Below are 20312 nucleotides of genomic sequence, written 5' to 3' on the forward strand. Positions count from 1 at the left end.
TACCAAAGGGAAAGGTACTGGGGAGTACGGGTGGGAAGGAATTGATAAGGGGAAATAAATGGGGCATTACCATTAGCAGACATAATGTAGAAGTTGGGGGTGCAGGGAGGATTGTACAACACAGAGAAGACAAGTAGTGATTCTACAGCATCTTACTACACTGATGGACAGTGACCATAATGGGGTATGTGGGGGGGTCTTAGTGATAGGGGGAGTCTAGTAAACATAATGTTCCTCATGTAATTGTAGATTAATGATACCAAAAAACAAATGGAGGTAAAAAGAATATAAAAAAATAAAAAAATTTCTCAACTATCTAGTTCAAGTTTCTGTTTAAATTATTCCATTTAATACTTAGCCAAACAACAAGTAAACAGACAGGGTAACTCATAGTGTTAAATTAATATAGCAACTGGTGGAGGTCAGTTTGTAAGGTTATTTTTTCATAGTATCAACAACCTAATTTCTTGGAATATAACCTGTCCAATTAGTGACTACATTATTGAAATGTTTAAAAATAAACACAGTACCCTAAAAATGAGTCAAAACCCTACCCTGATTGCAGTGAAGTTTAAACATTTTATCATGGTCATTAAGCAAAATTAAATATATGATTAAAATAAAATGTTTAATACATGTTCGATGACTACATATTTCTCACAATGTGCAATTATATCAAAAAGTATTTTAAGTGGAATATTATTTTAAAATGAAGGGTACTATGAGTTACATTTAATATGTACATTGATAGATTATTAATATTAAAGCTGTTATATATCTTAAAATTATTAGCATTTGATCATTTAAAATTTTCATTAGAGAAATGCATTATAATGAAAATATCAAAAGTTAGCTATATAGTCTTAATAAAGATTATCCTGGAAGAGATAAACACTTCTACATAGACGGTCAAACATACACAAGTGCACACACACACACACACACGCCTCTTAAAATCTCTCCTAGATTTCAAGTTGGTGATGAAGTAGAAAATTATTTTTTTCTTGTCATACTTTGCCTTACCACATATTATGCATGAATGTTATGCACATATTATTTTTAAGCCATATGAAGTATGAAAAATGACTTTTCATGTCTCAAATCCCATCCATCCTTTTTTATCCATCTTTAACTTACTACCTTAGCACAAAACCCATCACTGCTTTTCATGATACTACACTAACCTCAAGTAGCATCTTTGCTTCCAATGTTTCATCCTTACAATCTATTATCCTCCTATCCCGACTCACCATTTCAAACAAATAACTTTAAAAAAAAAGAAGTAAAGCTGATTATGTAACTTCTGTGCTTAAATCCCTCTGACAATTCCCTATCATTTTTAGGATAATATCCTAATTTTCAGTCTAGTAGTCATTCAGAGATAGAGATGATAGAGAATTTCTCCTGCTTTCTGTTTCAGCATTATTTTTCCCACCCTCACCAGAGGCCAGAGTCACCTGGCACTCTTTATAATTTTCCACTCCTATTATCCTTCAAATCTCTGCTCAGCTATCATTTTCTTCAAGAAGATTAGCTTGGTCTCTCAATGTAAATGAGTTGTACCTCCCAACTTTGCTCATCTCAGTAAGGCAAGGAAAGGATAAAAGGAGGCAAAAGGGAAAGGGAAAAGGAGGAAAGAATGCAGGGAGCTACTGCAATAGTAAGAATACTCCAACCATGAGATCTGCAAATACCTGCAGGGTTAGGTAGAAAGGGCTCTTTTTTTAATAGGGAGGAGTAAACAAAGCTAAGAAGCACTGGGTGTGGGGAAGTGGATGAGTGAGGGTGGCATGGTGTCACAGTAGATCACAGAGTGTGTTCAGTGTATTCTCAGGAGTCACTAGGGAGTAGTTGGATGCTGGCTCCAGGTGAGGATAAATCAAAGCCTAGGGCCCTGAGGAAAGAGAGAAACATAACTGAAGTTTTTATAACAAGCATTTTTTTCTGATTGATCAGTGGCAACAAAACAGTTCAGCAAATTATTTATGAGGCAAAGAAAGTAAATTTGGAGGATCTGTTCCTGACCTTATCATAAATAATTAAGGGAGCAGTGAGTCTTATCCAAATCATACAGAGAAGGATGGATTCTTGCAGTAAGAAAAATGGTAGGTTTCTTAATCAGCACTGCTTTGGAAGATGGGGCTGAAGTAATTCAACACCCTACAATTCAACATATTCAAAACTGTTGAGTTTTAAAATCAAATTTACTGTGTTCTTACCACTAGTAATCTCTCTCCAAACTCAGTATCATAGTCATTCAATCTAGAAATTTATGAGCCACCATTTGACTCCTCTCCCTGCAGTCACTCTACCTCTATATGCTATCTTCCACTTAAATATATTTCAAAAAATTAAACATTTTACTATCTCAATAGCCACCTTTTTATTCTAAACCATTATTTTTTCTCACCTGAACTACTATAACAGCCTGTAGTCTAGAGCTTTCCCTCATTTTATTCTCTCCACTACAGCCAGATTATCCTTTAAATGCAACGAACCTTAGACACAACTGTGTTGAAATCTTACTTCTTTCCTTTTGGGTTCAGATTACTAACCAAATCTTTAATATTACTCTACATGAAGTCTGGCCTTCTTTATCTCCACATCCTCATTTTACATTCTACATCATTCTCCATATTTTACTAAAACATCTCAAAAGGATGTCCAGGCTCCTATTACCTGGACTCTTTCTACCTGTTCCATTTCTTGTCACTACTAATCCTATCTGTAACAAGTGAGTCACCTCTTGAACTTGTGTTGCTTCTGCTCAGGCTTCTGTACATTGACTTGTTTATTCTCCATGCATTTACATGCAGTATTATTTATCCACAAATACAAAGTTTTTCCACTTTCTCTGTCCAGGAATATCTTATATTTATTCTAATCTTTCCTTAGGGGAATAAGTCATATCTGTTTTTTTTTTTTGCATCACTTTGTGCCCATTTTGTAGAGAATGTGGCACACAGTAGAGACTGAAGAACGCACTGAGTGCAGAAAAATATTGAATAAAAGGTGTGCTTTATTAAATAAGCAGAAGATAAATAAGTGGCTATCTAGCTATCTTCAAATATTTACCTATGGTAGTAGTGCTCACTGGGAAATAATTATTTTGAAAAACAAGCCAATTATTTCACAGATAGAAAAAGAGATGAGCTAAATAAAGTCTTCTGATCTCTGACATACAGGTATTTTATTTAGTGTACTGCCCTTTAAATAGTGAAAACACTGTATCGTTTGTGAACATTCAATATTTACACTGTATAATAATTTAACATTGTTTTTGTGGACCTGACTGTTTAATCATACTTATAACATAGCTTTTAACAGGAAAAAATATATAGATAGTTAACACTAAGGCAAAAACAAAAAGTTCTGCCTTTTTTCTCCCATCCTCATTGTGTTGGTGGTAATTATTTAGCTCATGATAAGTAGTTTCTATTGTATGCCAAAAGCTAGCTCTTTCCTATGCATCGTTGCTCAAATGAAAGATCAGAAACCCTAGGGGTAATAATTTATGTACCTGAAGAGGCATATAATGTTTAAAACTTTATAATAAAATTTGTAAATGAATAAGTACACGTGAGTATCTTATTCTACCTGAACATTCTTAAAAATCAATAAGCCACTTTAAATACTATTTCAGGTGATGATATTTACAAACATAGTCTTAAATAACATTTTCAGATATATACTACCATCCCGTTTCCCAAAATCATAAACAAGAGCAAATGTTTTCTATTGGGCTATCCCTAGAAAAGAAACAAATTCATAAATTTATTTATGAATGAAAGCTATCTTTATAGTTTATATTAAGATTAAAGCTGCTTCTTATTAGGTATAAATGTTTCCCAAAAAAACATACTAACTTGCAGTAATTTTGAACAAATGTTGTAAGAAGGTATGTACAACCATAAATGAAAAAGTAATTACTAACCAGAAAAGAATTTCATTTTACTGGTTTCATTTTTATCTGACTATTGAATATATGAATATTCTTAATTAAACACAGATATTTTAAATTGAAGGTAAGAGAGGTTCAGTTAAACTTTTCACAATAATTATGTGGGCTTTATGAAGTTTCTCTTTACTAGAGGAATCAGTCTGTTTGTTAGAATATATATACATGTGCATGTATTTGTTTTCCAGGTTGTAAGCAATTTTACAGCTTAAAGCCCTCACTGAAGTATTTTGGTATTCCAATTAAAGTCTTAAAATTTAAAGTCTTAAAATTCTAGTTTCTAGGGAAGTGTACAAATCTCTGGTAAGAAGTACAGATTTATATTTTTCTATTCTTGGTTAAGGCAATGGCACAATTAAAATTTAAACAAAAATGTCAAAAAATCCTAATATTTATAAACTTAAATTGCTTTATTTCCATTTTTTCCTAAGTTTACCACAAGCCTTACAGAGTATCTTTACAAAAGTCAAAAGGAAAGAGCCATATTATTAGCTTGAGACTACATATACAGTAAGTTCAAACCTATGGTGTTAGCCAGTAAACCTTTGTCAATTTTATGGCAAAATGTTAGTTTAATTTTGACAGTTTTTGGTATCAGTACACATCCTGGAATCCTTTGTAAGTCATTTGAAAGAACCTGAAAAATAAGTTTGAATAATTTTTGTTTCTTCTTGTTCTTTTCAAAATTGTGGTTAAATTAGTAGATGTTATAATAGGTTATCACTAGCTGGATAATAATTTTTATAACAGCAAATTATTACTAAATTAATTAGAGAAATCAAGCTGAGTACATTGTATTTCTTATTTCTTCTTCCCCTAGGTGATTATGTAATTTCTTCGTTTTTAAAATATCGGTGTAAATTTAGTGATAATAGAGGAAGAATATTATCTATCCCAAGATTCTCATAACATTTTTTGGAAGTTTTTGCTTATTTGTTTCATACATTTATAAGCTTTTCTCATTCTACATCTTCTATGGTCTTCTTGATTCAGTTGAAAAGGCATCTGAACTTTTATACCTGGAAATTTCTCAGTTTTCACTACTAGGTCCCTGCTTTGATTTTTTTGGTCTACCAACAAACAAAGACGTTCATAATTGATATTTGTTCTCTTCAGGGAATTAATCTAAAAAGCAGAAATTTGAGCTCACCCCTGGGAGAAAAATGAGTACACTTTTGTTCTTCTTAACCTTTAGCCCAAGGAAAATTATAGTGGCTGGTGCATAACAGCAGAGGCCTATTTCAATTCTGGCCTTTCTATTTTGTGGTTTTTCTCTTCATAGTTGTCTACATTAGTCTCCAGCAAAAAATACCTATCCTTAAAAGACTTGGTTAGTTCATGGTATTTTTTAAACACTTTATCTTATTTTTTATTGGAATTTGTAGTATTTTAAAAGTACTGACAAATTTAGCCTTTATCCTCTTTGAATTGATCAATTGTGATGTCTTTTAAGTAAACTTTAATTCAGCACACATTTGGTAAATTTATTAGTTATACCATTTGGACATTGTGCTTTATTAGAGGGGGAGGGAGACTTTCCATCTTTCGTTGAACATCATTAATGTTTTGAATTATTTAGCAGATCTTTAGTTTCCAGTAGTATAGTCACATACTTAAAGAAAGTCACATATTACAAAGAATTTATCATGAACTATAGTCCTCCATTCCAAGCTACCTCATTCTGTCCTTAGCTCCATTTCCCCAACATAGCCTTTTTGTATAATTTTAATAAAATTGTATTATAAAAGCTAAATACTGTAATAAAAATATATAAATAATAAAATAATATCATTACAATAACATAAAATAATAAAAATTTATTATAAAAATATTATGGAAAATTGCAAGCATATATAAAAGCAGAGAAAATATGGTAATCAGTCTGCTCATTAGGTAGTTTTAACTATTATTATTTCATGGCTAACCTTATATTCTCTATGTTCCACTCATTCCATCTCCCCAACAACCATATGATTATTTTGAAGCAAATATGAAACATGATCATTTTTTGTTTATTTTTGCATGTAACTCTACAGACAAGAACTAAATTTCAAACATAACCAAAGTACCATCTCTTTCTCTCTTCCCTCACTGCCCCGCACAAACATTAAATTATATTTTTAAGTATATGAGCAAACATTCAGGACATTTTCACAATCCTCTGATTGTCCTTGACATTTTAAGAAACTTTTTGAATTAAGATTCAAACTATGCCACTGCCTGCGATTAGTTACTCTGCCTCTTAAATCTCTATTAATCTTAGGTTCTCCCACACACTCCCATCATAGAGGCCTTTGTCCTATAAGATTTCCCTCAATCCAGATTTTGTAGGTTGCTTCCCTGTGATTTTGTACCACTTATTATAACTGGATCTGGCTACTACAGCCTAAGGCAGTTATGACTTTTACTGGGGCTTGGGGGGAAGGGAGGGGCATAACATTAATTTTAAATACTAGGGTTTGGCAAAATTTTTCTATTAAGGAAAATAGTGAATATTTTTGGCCATAAGGCTTGTGCCACAACTACTCATTTCTGCTGTTGTAGTATAAAAGCAGCCATGGACAATATGTAAATGAAAGGATGGGGCTGTTAGCCAATAAAAGTTTATTTGTAAAAGCAGATGGCAGGCAGGATTTGGCCCATGGTCCTTAGGTCACTGACCAGTGATTTATATATACTATGCTTTTAGTACGCAGGCTGCTTTACATTAATAATATGGTTATTATTCATACATTGGTGCACTTAATGAAATAGGAATTTTATTATAATAATTTCCTTATCTTTTAGCTTATTATTATTATTTTATTTTCCTACTTTTTTCTTTATTACGAAACAATGCAGGATCATATGTTTAAACTAAATTATGTAAACTGTATGCAAAATAAACAGTTCCAAGGTAAATTGGAGAATGATTGGATGAAGCTTCTCATTTATGAACAAAATAACTGATGCCAAATAGATTAAATGACTTGCTAATCAGTACTTGAGAGTTGTAAAAATTATTGGCACATTAAGATATATGTTTTAATTTACTTAAAACTTGGAAAATACATTTTATTTTTAAATTTCCCCTCTTTTCCCTTTCTAGAGTAAAATACTTCTATTTCTTAAACATTTTTCCTCATATGTTCATTCAAATGTAAAAAGATGGGGGGGCATGCCCTCTTTCCACAAAAAATGTCTTTATATGAAATTCATGTATGAGATGAAAGGTTAGATAGAGACAAAGATATTCTCCCAACAGTTGCTCTGAAAACATGCATTTCGGGACAATTCATATATAAACCATTCTATATTATAATTAACAAGTAATTAATGGTATTGTAAAGTTACTTAGATACACAAAAAATCACAACTTTTTTTTGCAGTGCTTTGAATACAGCTGTGTAAAGCCATCATCTTTTGGTATATTTTACAAGATGTTAGATATAATTAGATATAAGACTGAGTACATTTCTCTCTTTACTAAAAAAGTTGGGCATTATTTCATGTGTTAAATTTTACTTGATCATTAATATGTTTATTAATTATGATCATTAATATCTGGGCCCTCTATTCTGTTTCATTGATCTATCTGTCTGTTCTTGGTGGCCACATCACACTGTATTAACAACTGAGGCTATATATAAGGCACTGATATGCAGAACAAGTCTTGGCCTTTATTTTTTTTCTTAAAGTGTCATGCCACTTATGAGATGTTTGATATCTTAATCTGGGTGATGGTTACATGAGTATATACACATCTCAAAATTTGTCAAGCTGTACACTTAGATTTGTGCATTTTGAACCTAATCCAAAAAATTAGTTAAAAACTCTCATCCCTGTACTTGGCCTTTGTGGTTCCTTCTAAATTAGAATCAGCTTGTGAATTTCTACAAAACAAAAAATATATAAAATTACTAAAAATGAAAAACATTACAGTTATCTATTAAATTCCATGGAAATTATTGAAAATTTTTCAGTAATTTGATACTTTAAAAATAAAGAACTTTCAAACAATGATGATGCTATATCTGAAGAACTTGGATTTCTCTTTTTGTTTCAGTGTTTTCCACATAAAGACTTCTGGAGAGCTTTACTTTGATTTATTCCCAAGTATTTTGTTTTTATGTTACATTTTAAGCAGCTTTGTTGAGGTATAATCGATAAACAAAGCACTGCATATATTTAACATGTACAATTTGCTGAGTTTGGGCATATGCAAATACCTGTGATACAATCACCACAATCAAGGTATTAGATGTAGTCAACATGTCCCCAAAGTTTTCTTGTGTTACTTTGTTTTTTGGTGTGTGTGTGTGTCTGTGCGTATTAAGAACACTTAACAGGAGATCTACCTGCTTAACAAATTATGAAGTGGGCAATCCTATATTCTTAACTACAGGCACTATATCATACAGCAGATCTCCATAATTATTAATCTAGCATAAATGAAGCCTGATACCCTTAAAAACAACCACTCTTGATTTCCCCCACCCTCAATCCCCTGGCAGATTTCCTTCCTCCTTAAGGCTTAATAATATTCCATCGTGTGTGTGTTTGTGTGTTTGTGTGTGTGTGTGTGTCTGTCTGTCTGTATATATATGTATAGACACATATATACACAAATATTTTCCTTATCCATTCATTTGTCAATGGACACTTGGGTTATTTCTTGGCTATTGTGATTAATGCTGCAATGAGCATGGGCATGCAAATATCTTTTCAAGATCCTGAGTTCAATTCTGTTGGATAAATACCCAGAAGTAGGGTTGCTGGATCATATAGTAGCTCTATTATAAATGTTCTTGAACTACCTCAAGTTTTCCATGTTGCTGCACCATTTTACATTGTGTTTAGTAAAAAGTACAAGAGGGAACAGACATAACTCTAATTTGCCATTTTATCTCCAGAAGTCCAAAGCACCATATTAGTAGTTACTACTATTTAAAAGCCTTATTTTTCACCTGTTAAAGAATATTTTCTTAGAGAGGATATCATGTCTCTCATACAAGTAAAAAATGAACACATATAATTTTTTTCAACTCAAATATTAACTCAAAGAAGAATTTAATGAATGCACATAAACAGATAATCATGAAAGCTAAAATGAATCTTCAAATAGATAAAAAACAGATCACTCCACAGAGTAATAATCAACTGCACTTCACTTGTCACAATTTGATTGTATTTTTATAGAAATGTATAATCTGCATTATAATCAATTTTCTACAATTACAATCTTGTAAGATATTTCAAAGACTGAGAAGTGATGATGATAAAGCAGAGCTGTACAAGACAGAATAAGCAATAACCTCTTTTTGCTTATTTTACTTTTTCTCAATTTTTTCTGAAATGTCTGCATGTGGAGACAGATTAGGCTTCCCAATTGTCATATTAGAATTTCAAAATTAACACTTGGGCTTCTGCTGTTTAGCTGTTCATGGCATATGAATTTGCTATGCTTCCTAAACCTCTACTTGTTCAAAAATTTTTCTGACAGTCTGTCAAGTCTCTAATCATTTGTTCATTCTCATGACATAATCTTTTCCCCAAAGGATTGGTCCCAAGTATTGTATCTCTGAAATTTTCATAAGAGAAAAACCTTTGTACTCTTTTCGTCTTCCAATTTGGATGTATACCATTTCTGCAGCATATATTCAACTTCTAGTATTGGTTTATGTCAATCCAATTACCTTTGGGACACTAATTCTCCAGTGTGCCAGGTGAGCCTTTACTAGTTCCCAGTGCACAGTCTCTGTATGAGATTTGAACTTGGGATATTCTGCTGTATTCACTCCACATGAAATTAAACACCTGCCTTGTTAACATATATTAACCCCAATATATGGCAATTCATAGGACATATGAGTATTATAAAAACAATTTCATTATTTTATTGAGTGAAGTGCTCTTAAGAGAACAGCTGGACAAGTTTTTATATATGTTTACATTCATGTAACCATGATCTAGGTCAAACGAGAAATATTACAGCATCCCAGGGAGCTCTCATATGCCCTCCTCCAAGCAGAGTTAATTGAAAAAATGATACTTTCCTCCATTTCACTGCCTAATTCAGATGACAACACAGGTATAGCTAGTTTCTGTATTACTAATCTGTTTCTTTGGTCTATTTGTTTATTTTTTTTACAGTTGTACCACATGCTTTTAATTAATAAGACCTCCTTTGAGATGGAGATCTTATAGTATAAGCCTACAAATTTCTTCTTTTAGTAAAAGACACTCTGGCTTTTTGGGACTATTTTGAGAATCTTTATTGAGCTGTTGTGAATCTATAAAATAATTCGGTGAAAATCTTTATTTTTTACAATACTACACCCTCTTATTAACATACATAGTATTTCCCTTTTAGGTCTTATTAAAAATTTTCTAATTGTATTTTCTAGGGTTCCATGTAGAAATCTAAAAATTTTTCATTAAATTGATCCCTTAGTATTTGGAATTGTAAATGATACCATTTTAAAATTGTGTTTCTATTGTGTTTTCTCTACATCCAGTGTTTGATGCATACAAATTTAGAAATGTTATTTATTCCTGTTGGATGCATCCTGTTGCTGATATTAACATTACCAGTTTTCTTTGCTTGGTATTTTAATATGGTATAATTTCCATTTCTTTGCTTCCAAACTTTTTGTAACTTTGTATTTAAAATGTATCTTTTATAAATATCATATACTTAGGTTTTAGTTAGTTTTGTCTTTATTTTTTTCAGTCTTTGTTTTTAGAAGAATAATACATCAATATATGATATCTTGAGGCTTATATCTATCAATTTGGTCTGTGTTATCCATTAATGGCACTAATTGTCTTGTTTTTTTCTTGCCTTCTTTTATATCTATCTTGTATTTTCATATTATTTTACTTTTCTCATCTATTATTTTCTTTTTTACTGAAGTACTGTCGATATACAATATTATATCGGTTTCAAGTATACAACCCAGTGGTTCAACAACTACACACATTACAAATGCTCACCCCAATTAGTGCAGTTACTATCTGCCAACATAAACAGATGTTGCAGAATCACTGGCTATATTCTCCATGATGCATTTCCATCCCTGAGTCCATCTATTATCGTAAAGGTCGGTAATCCTTAGTTATTTCTTTAGTTGTTATTCTAGACACAACAAAAAATTTTAGCACTTTCTGTGCAATGAAATAACCTTATAAAGGTTTAACTTCTTTTCTCCTTCCCACTTTTCATTCTATTGTTAATGTGCAGAAGAATTAAAAAAGCAGGCCTGATGCTACCTTTAGAAAGGCCTGCTTGACTAGTATCTCGAAGCTTACATTCTGAAATGCTCCCTAACTGATAAGTTGTTTCTCTATGTGTACAAGGTGATATATAGTGAACACCTGCTTTCCTTGTGAGAGTCTGATAGTTGAGCACAGTATGCCCATGGGAAAAGTTCCAGATAAAAACTCTAAAAACTCTGGAGTTTCAAATGGGCCTCCTTGCGCTATGTCTCTGTGTTTTCTCTGTTGTGAGGATGGTACACGGTTGTGATCTCTCAGGGGGAGGAAGAGCACACAGGAAGCCTGCACACGGACTGCACCAGAGTTTCCTTTTTCCCTTACTGAACCAGTTATGCCTCGGTATTACTGTGTTTCTGCAATAAATCTGAGCATGGGGCCAGCTACATGCTGTGGACCCTTCTAGTGAATTACTATAGATATGAGTGGTCTTGGGGACCCCACAGTAATTGCCATATATTTTATTTCCACACATGTCTTAAACTCCGTAAGACTTTGTAATCATTTACCTAAAAACTCATTGTATCTCACCTTGCCTTTGCCCTTCTTTCATATATTTTCAATGTAACATATGAGACATTTTATTCAGCCCAGTATTTTCTTGGGCTATAAACTCACATTTAGATGTCAGACAGTGCTATACAGGGACCCGTCAGGTTCCTTGCTTTCACCTCTCATGCTGCTCTTTCCCTGCCAAAAGATGAATTTTTATTTGTCAATTTGTCATTATATTCCCACATAACTTATTTTTAAACAAGTATGTCACTTTAAAAATAATTTCCCATAATTTTGTTTTTCCTTAATAAATTATAATTAACTGTGCATAAACTTAACATTTGAAATGCCTATGAATAATTCTTTATAAATTTCCAAATGTTTTATGTTTTCATTTTTACTCTTGATTTTTTCATTGCTTTGAATATATCAATTGTTTTCTATAAAAGAAAGGCACTTAAGTGATTATTTTCATCTTGATGAAAATACTAAAAGTATCACTTCTTTTGTCCAAGGTTTGAAGATTCAAATGCATTTATAAAACCATCTGTAATGATCTATTCTGATCATTACATTAATTAACTGCGCTGAGTTGGCACTGCTCATCTGAAATGTCAAAAAAAATAAATGAGATAAAACTCATTGCTTACTAAATGCTAGTCTCTAAAAAAAGCCTTAAGGTTTTTGTCCTATGTCTGTCTTGAAAGGATAAGGCAATTTTATGACAGTAATCATCTATAAATGTGATGACTCTGGCCATCTGATTTCTCCTAGTTTATAATATTTAATATCTTCAAATTTTAAAATTATTAAATTTGAATATATTTCAAAATAAAAATTAAAAAAGTATGATTATGACTCATTCCTTGCATGGAGAATTGTTATTTATTTACCTGGCATAAGAACCGAGTCAACAACCCATCTTGGGTGTTGTGTGATCAATCAGTTTGCAGTCTCAACTTCTCTCCATTTTACTAATGAGACAGTCTTCAAATATTACATATTTTCAATTATGTAACTTTGACACAAAAATGTATGCTATATACTTTCTGAAGTGAAATATTTCAGCAAAATATTTCTGCAAAATGACTAAGTAAAAAAATTTAGATTATTAAAGTACTACATTGTAAAAAATAAGAAATTAATTATTGATTTATCAAAATATCTATCCTAAACCAAGTGAAACAAATCTAAAAGAACAAAACATAGAAGATAATAACAACTTAAAAACAAGGCAAACTCACTCAAATTTTACATGGTTTGAGCCAAATTATACAATAAACCACAATGCAAGCATCCCATCTTAGGCTACTGCTCTGGAGGGACACCTTCCTTACTCCACTTGGATTTCACTATCCAACCCCTGCGGCAGTGCACCTCCACCAGGCAGGAACCCTTCTCCCCTCAATCAGCCTCTGACACTTGTTTTTAACTTGTCCTTTATTCCTTCCTATCCTTTGTAGGTGCACTATTTGCCCTGTCTGACCTTTCCATCCTCAGGTGGACCAGACTGTCATGAAGAAGTCTTTCTTACTCCAGATGATATTTGACCCCCATATTTCAAGCTGCCTGCCCAGGTGGACACAAATCCCTCACTGTCCTTTGAACTTGCTGCTCTGTATTGGATTGTGTCACCATTTGTGTTTGTCTTTCCCAACCTTCTCTGGTGCTGCCATAGGGGTGTGGGATATCATGTTCCTCTCCAGCTTGGTGTGGTCAGGCACCTTATATAGCCTCGCCCAATAGCTTTAGGATTGAATTATTCTTGGTTGGATGATAACATATCTGATTTTCTGATTTTAATTGTATTGTAATAATATAGGAGAATGTCATTATTTATAGGAAATAAATACTGAAGTATTTGAGAATGATAGGCAACAACTTTGCAACTTGATCTCAAATGATTCAAGGAAGTCCAGAGAAAATAGGTGAGGAATTCACTATACTAGGCAATAAACAATACTAGACTGTTGCCATGATTAAACATTATGACAGTTTTGTGGGAATAGAATGAATAAATTTATTTAATTTCTAGAAGTCTTCTGTCTAGCATTTTAACTCCGTTCAACTTAAAATTTCAGATTGAGTATTCCTTGAGGGAAAAAATTCAATGCTTTAGGTCTTACAGGCTGTCAATTTTCTCTTGTCAGCCCCATATAAACACCAAAATCCTTCTATTTCTTTCCTTCCCAGCAACATCCACGTACTGGGCACAGTCTGAGTTTCTGCCTTCTAGTCTTGTGAATTCAAACAAATTCAAACTAGGACTTGTTGTATTTGTTAATGCACCCATGGATAACCAGTTATAAAACTTAGCTTATCTCTTATCCTCCATTATCCATGCTGCTTCAGGAGTTCTTTTGATGTCTCTAAATAGGTAACTTTGGTGGAGAAATTTTGCTTGGCTTTTTAAGTTCCTTTAGTGAGAATGATGTTTTTCCTTTAGTTACTCAACACAACCTAAAAGTGGAAGTCCCATTTTCTAGAAGTTTTAACTTATGTTAACCTCATACAAACTTGGTTTCTTAAGGCTTGCAACACAACACTTTTGTATGCATCATGATATAAATTAACTATCTTCAATATCCTGCCTTTCAGATAGATGGAAAATTTTCTGAAAGTAGAAGATAGCAAACTTCAAACCTTGTTTATGATGTGAGACTGAAGTATCTATATGTGGGGGAGAAGGATCAATCTTGGCATAAATAAAAATACAAATGTTGAAAATAAATAGAAATGTTAACATATGTACATCTTGTTGGTATTGTTATTAAAAATGTTATTCTTTCATTTGAATTTTTTTTTAGTTTTTGAATGATTTACATACTTATTTATCTCAGTTTAGTTCATCTCTCTCCTATAATTGGTAATAAATAAATAAATACACACATACATAAAAGATACCCAGTCAAATTAGAATTCCAACTTGAGAAAAGAATAATTTCTTACAGAATATTATATCTATGAAATAATTGGGACATATTTAAATTTTTTAAATTTACTTTAATTGAAATTCAAATTTAACTGAGTGTCCTGTATTTCATCTGGCAAACCTACCCCCTCCTTAATGCCAGTAATGTATATATTGGTTAGAGAAAACAAAGTCAGAAATATATATGTTGTTTTTGTGAAGTCAATGGGTAACTCAAAACCAATCTGTATATAAATAGAAAAAGTCAGGAAAGGCCAATAGTTAATAAACCCAAATAATAGAGACTAGCCAGGAGAAAAAAAATACCATTTTGCAGAATACAGGGGGACTTCCAAAACTTTATGGATCAATATTGTCAGAAAAACCTGAGGCAAAAAAGCTTAGTGTATCTAATAAAACACACAAGATTGATACTGATATCTAATGACAAGCCCTACCTCATCTTAGGGTTGTTTAAATATCCTTTAGTAAAACAGGAACAAGTTCCCACTCAGGAATGCAAATAAATGAGGACATAAACAGGTGAGAATGAATGGGCAGAAGCAAAAGAAATTTCTGTAAGGTTGTAGCATGCTAATTACCTGAAATACTGCAATGAAATAACAGTTAACTAAGTTGATGAGCATTGTAACTCATTTATTTTTCATAAGCGTTGTTAAATCATAAGGTTGTGGTTTCCTTCAGTCTGTTAAATAGAGTCATTTTGCTTTAAACTAGAACAAATTTATGGTTAATCCATAAGAAGAAGTTTCTATGTATGGTAATACAGTTTTCAAGAGAAAGTGTTAAAACTAACATTCATGGAATATTCTGATTCTAGCCTCTATTCTTGGGCATACTGTCAAGGACTGTTCTATATTTTCAAGATATTATGATTTCTTAAACACTTTACCTCCACAGTTTTTCAAAAAATTCATGAGTTTTATGGATTTTTGAATTTCTTATGGCACATTTTCTAATTCTTTCCCTCACTATATTATAGTTCCAAATCCCAACAAGCCCCTACATATCAGCAAGTGAATGTTCCTTCCAACTTACTGGGAAAACATACAAACATGACAATCCTATCTTCCTTTCTATCCACTTGAAAATATGAATGTAAAAAATCTCTTGTCACTCTTTCTCACTTTTATGTCCTGCATAATTTTCTCCAGGGGTAAAGGAATATGAGGCAGTTATAAAGGTACAAGGTATAAGATGCAATAAGTACTAACATTTTTCTTTGGTAGTTTATATAATGTACTTTCCTATGCATTATTATATTGTAACAACAAAGTATAAAATTTGTTATATCCATAAAAAAAACTAAGTATCACAGTTTAAGTGACTTGCCCAAATTCACACAGAAGAAATTTGAATTTAGTGTAATTCTGAATACCTGGACATCCTCAGAGATCCCTAACCACACTGAGTATAGATTTTTAGAGTCAAATTGCTAAATTTAAATGGATTGAAACCAGAGTCTATCACACTTCTATATTAAAAGGGAGAGTTATCATGTGAATAAGGGTAAAGAATAATGTAGGAACAACCTTTAAGTCTATACGTCTTATATTAAGCTGTATTAAGTAATTGTTCAAAGGCAGTGAATCACTAATTCAATTATTATCTATATACTTCCTCATCAAACAGCCATGATTAAGCATATAAAATACATAAGATGCTAGAATAGAAAACATATTTTCTTCTTTAGACGGTACTGGAAAGAGAAAGGGTAAAGGAATTTACTCTGCAAGATATTTCTCTAGCATTGACAATTTTTTCTTATTTCAAGAATCCACACAGCTGGACAAAAATTAAAAAGCCCACATCTAAAAATAATGAAAAAGATTATACCTCTGTATGAAGTTTTGATGTTTAGAATATGAAGATCCAAGTTATAATTTAATGTATTCAGGATGAAAGCTGTGTACTTTAACTTCCAGGATTTCATACTTGCTGTTCCCTCTGCCTGGAATAATTCTGTCAGGTATCCATGTGGTTCTTTCCTTCACCTTTTTATATAGGTCAGAGCTCTGACATCCTTCTGCTAAATCTGTTAACTACCACCTCCACAGTTCTGATCTCCCTTCTCTATAACCTTCATGGCTACCTCACACACTACATATTTATTAATTTTTTTTTAAGTTTAAAATCTGTTTATTGCTCATAAACTGCAGTCTCAGATGGTCTTTCTCCTCTCTCCTGCTCCAGCAGAACCAAACACCAGCCCTCCCCTCTCCGGTACAGATAAGCCCTCCTTGCCCAGGTAATACCCACTGATACGGAGATGAACTTCTCTCCACCCCTGAGGATTGATGCAGTGAACTAAATCCATACTTCTTTCCACCTCTGAACACCTATTGTTATGCAGATATACTAAAGCCAGGCGAGATATTCTGGAAATGTTACAATTTTACCCACAGGCCACCCCTCCAGAAATCTTGCCTTACAATTTACTCTTTCCCCCTCTTCTGACCAATCTACTAATATACAATAGCAACAGCAATAAAATCTGGATAATCCTCAAACCAGAGGATTCAGCCTATGCAGATTAAGTAAATGTACTTTATAGTGCAATCTCTCACTAAGCATAAAATGTTTCTACACTTGTTTACTCATTCCTAACAACCATGCTAGATTGCTCACAAAACTTTTACCAAACATTAGACAAAGTCAAGCCTCTTTTTAAGCATTTTTCTCTTGGCAACAGCAACACAATAATAATTCTCAAGCCAGAGGATTCAGCCAGGTCCAAAGTCCCAAGCAGATTAAGTCCAAAGCCATCACGTGGCTGCTGCAGCCAAGGGGTGCATCCAGGACACAAGGATTGTAGAAGCAAATAACCATGATTGTGGGGGGCCAATTTGCTGTTATTCCAGGAATACACAGGAGGCCAGCTTCCAGGCCTTTTTCCCAAGGTGCCAGAAGAGCCAGCCATCACTGGTCCGTGTGTCGAAATGTCCAGGGCCATGTCCATTTTATTCTTAAGTGCTGCGCCCATCCTTGCAATGCATGTCCACTAAAGTGGGTGCCCTGATTGCTCTCAATAACCTGTGGCCAGCATAGGCTGCAAATAGACACTCTAGGCCCCTCTTGGTGGTTTGCTGATCTGCACAATGTGCAGGACACTCCTTCCAGGCTTGGCTGACTTCTTCAAAGGTCAATTGCAAGCCCCACTGACAGGCTAGAGCCCAATTTGTCTTTTGCCCCATGTGCAACAAACACTGATGTAGCCTTTGGGCCACATCAGAAGCAGGCTTTCCTTCTAGCCAGCACACCTGGGCCAATGCATCTGCTTCATCATTCCCTGGGGATACCTTGGTCGGAGCTGTTCTGGTGATGGGCTCTGTAGCCACCAAGGCGTGGTACACAGCAGCCAGTTGCTTCTCTATCAAGGTGACCCAGACCTCTGCTCCTTTCCATAGTTGTGACCAGGCTCCATTCGACAGCAGGAGCAGCAGCAGTGGCAGAAGCAGTAGTAGCCTTAGGCTCGGGCCACGGGCCAGGCTTGGCATGGCCAGTAGCATTGGTGGTGCCTCTGATGCCGAGGTTCTTGTTTGTGGAGCCAAAGAATGAGCTTCACAGTCAAGGTAGGAGGGCAAGGTACAGGATTTTATTTTGAGATAGAGTGAAAGGACAGAGCTCCCAGCTCACGCCAGGAGGGGACAAGAGAGTCCTTACTAATTTTTTTATTGTTGTCATTTCCATTGTTATTTTTATTGTCTGTCTCTAACATAAGAGCTCTAAGCACAGCATTTTTGTCTTTTATTCATTACTACTTTATCAGCACCTTGAAAAGTGGCTGGTATAAAATAGTTGTTCAGTAAAGAATTTAACTTAGAATAGAGAAAAGATTAGAAGATACACAAAAATAAATCAAAAGAAATTCAAAGGATATAATAGTGTCATTTAAAATTCCTGAAAAAGAGATTTGCAAGTAATCAATCCTGAAAGCAGTTTTGAATTATAAAAGTGGCCAAATAGTAATTCTGTGTGATTCAATCCATTGGTGAGGGAAAGGTTCCTGCCCTAGGGTTATAGGGATGACCAAACGCATACCATCAACACTGGAAAGATGAGACTCATAGCAGTTTATTAGTTATATGCTCTCACAGCCCCAGGTGAGGAGGACACTGTATACCACACAGGCAACACAGGATTTGAACACTTCAATACTTGGAAACAGAGTGAACAGCTAAGGACTGCGGGAAGCAAGTTCTGTAGTACCAAGAGGGTGAGGTTTCTCTCTGGATCCCATGCCTCAGGGATACACAGGAACTCTGCCTTGTCCCTTTGATGAGGAGGTATTTTTGGCTAGGGACCTTATCTTGGAGGATCAGAGTATAAGGAGAACTTGTTAAGGTTATTCAGGGTCCTCACAAGTTTGCCAGATATCAAGATAGCCTATCAGCGTTACATTTAGGCCTTACACCACAAGCTGATACAATAAGCTTGTTTTTTGGGGGTTTTTTTTTGCCTATGTTGTATGTTTTATCTTCAATGAAGGAGAAATACAGGGGTAGGATGGGAAAGTGAAATTGAGTGTTTCTGTTGAGTTGTCAATAATGGATTCTTCATGGCCAGTCCTCCACCTGAATATGTCTCAGTCACCTGCTAGTAACAGACCTGAGGATGGGGGAAAGAAGAAAATTTAACCTTGCCAACTAAATTTTTTTTTAATTTCTTCAACTTTACTTAAAGATTTAAAAAATGTTATTTCATCCACAAAGGTAAAGTCAGGTTGTCCTCAGATTTATTTTTTAACATTAAGATCAGAAGGAATGAGCAACACTTGAATTTTTAGGGTAAAATAATTAAGGCTCACTCATAGTTTTAAAACCTAAGAGTTTCTTGCTGTTGGTAAAGAAAATGGAAAACAATTAAAAATATATAAAGTTTTAAAAAAATGTAACACCTCTGTTATATTTCTAAACTATTTACTTGAAAATAGCATTCTAATGAAAGAATTATTTATCAAAATAACCAGCTAAAGAATGGGAGGGGAAATGAATTATTCAATGGAGGATACTGAATAAATAAAATGAGTAAGACATAGAATAAGACATATGATTAAAAAACAATGTAAAAGTGTTATTCAAAGATTATAATATTTGTCATAGATTGTTTGGTAAAGAAAAGGAAAACAAAATTTGCTAAATTAAGAATTTTACCTAGGACACTGTCAATATACATATGTGAAAGCATAATTACATTTGAATAATTTAAGCAGGTTTAAAAGTGTATATAAAATGTGCACTTAGAGATATTCAGATATTCATTTTGTATGTTCATTTATATGTTTATAAAATATGAGCTTATAGAGATAATACACACTGACATTCCTGAAATAAGTATACCTCAATATCTACATTTCTTAGTATAGGATGATGGGTCATTTTATTTTCATCATTTTGGTTTTCTGCACTTCCTGCACACATTACAATAAACAACATGTTTTAATTTTACAATAGAAAAAAATCTTTATCTGTATTTTTTAAGATTTCTTGCAAAAATTTTCATAAACAAACTTTTTTCTTCATCTGCTACCATATTTTTTGTTCAAGTCCCTTCTGCTTGAGTTCTGCTGGAGAGAGATTTCATTCACTAATGCCCTGATAGAAATGTACTTAGGATGAAGTCAGTATTACCCTCTTCATCATTCCTTGGCTCCTTTGATTCTTGGATCCCAGG

At 33.5% G+C, this 20312-nt stretch overlaps 1 long non-coding RNA gene across 2 annotated transcripts in view; it reads right to left on the bottom strand.

Annotated features, from left to right (window-relative positions):
- The window catches only part of LOC118968977 (uncharacterized), a 259357-nt gene that overhangs the window by 67899 nt on the left and 171146 nt on the right, over positions 1–20312 (bottom strand). The window contains exons 2-3 of one of the 2 annotated variants that reach the window (XR_005056859.2): positions 11831–11902; positions 1738–1894 (exon numbers count right to left, since the gene is read on the bottom strand). This is a non-coding gene — a long non-coding RNA (uncharacterized lncRNA). Of the gene's footprint in view, positions 1–1737; positions 1895–11830; positions 11903–20312 lie in introns of those variants that run through there. The other variant, XR_012128723.1, reaches the window with a different exon arrangement.

Source organism: Manis javanica, chromosome 3 (genome assembly GCF_040802235.1).
Source record: "Manis javanica isolate MJ-LG chromosome 3, MJ_LKY, whole genome shotgun sequence".
Lineage (NCBI taxonomy): Eukaryota > Metazoa > Chordata > Mammalia > Pholidota > Manidae > Manis > Manis javanica.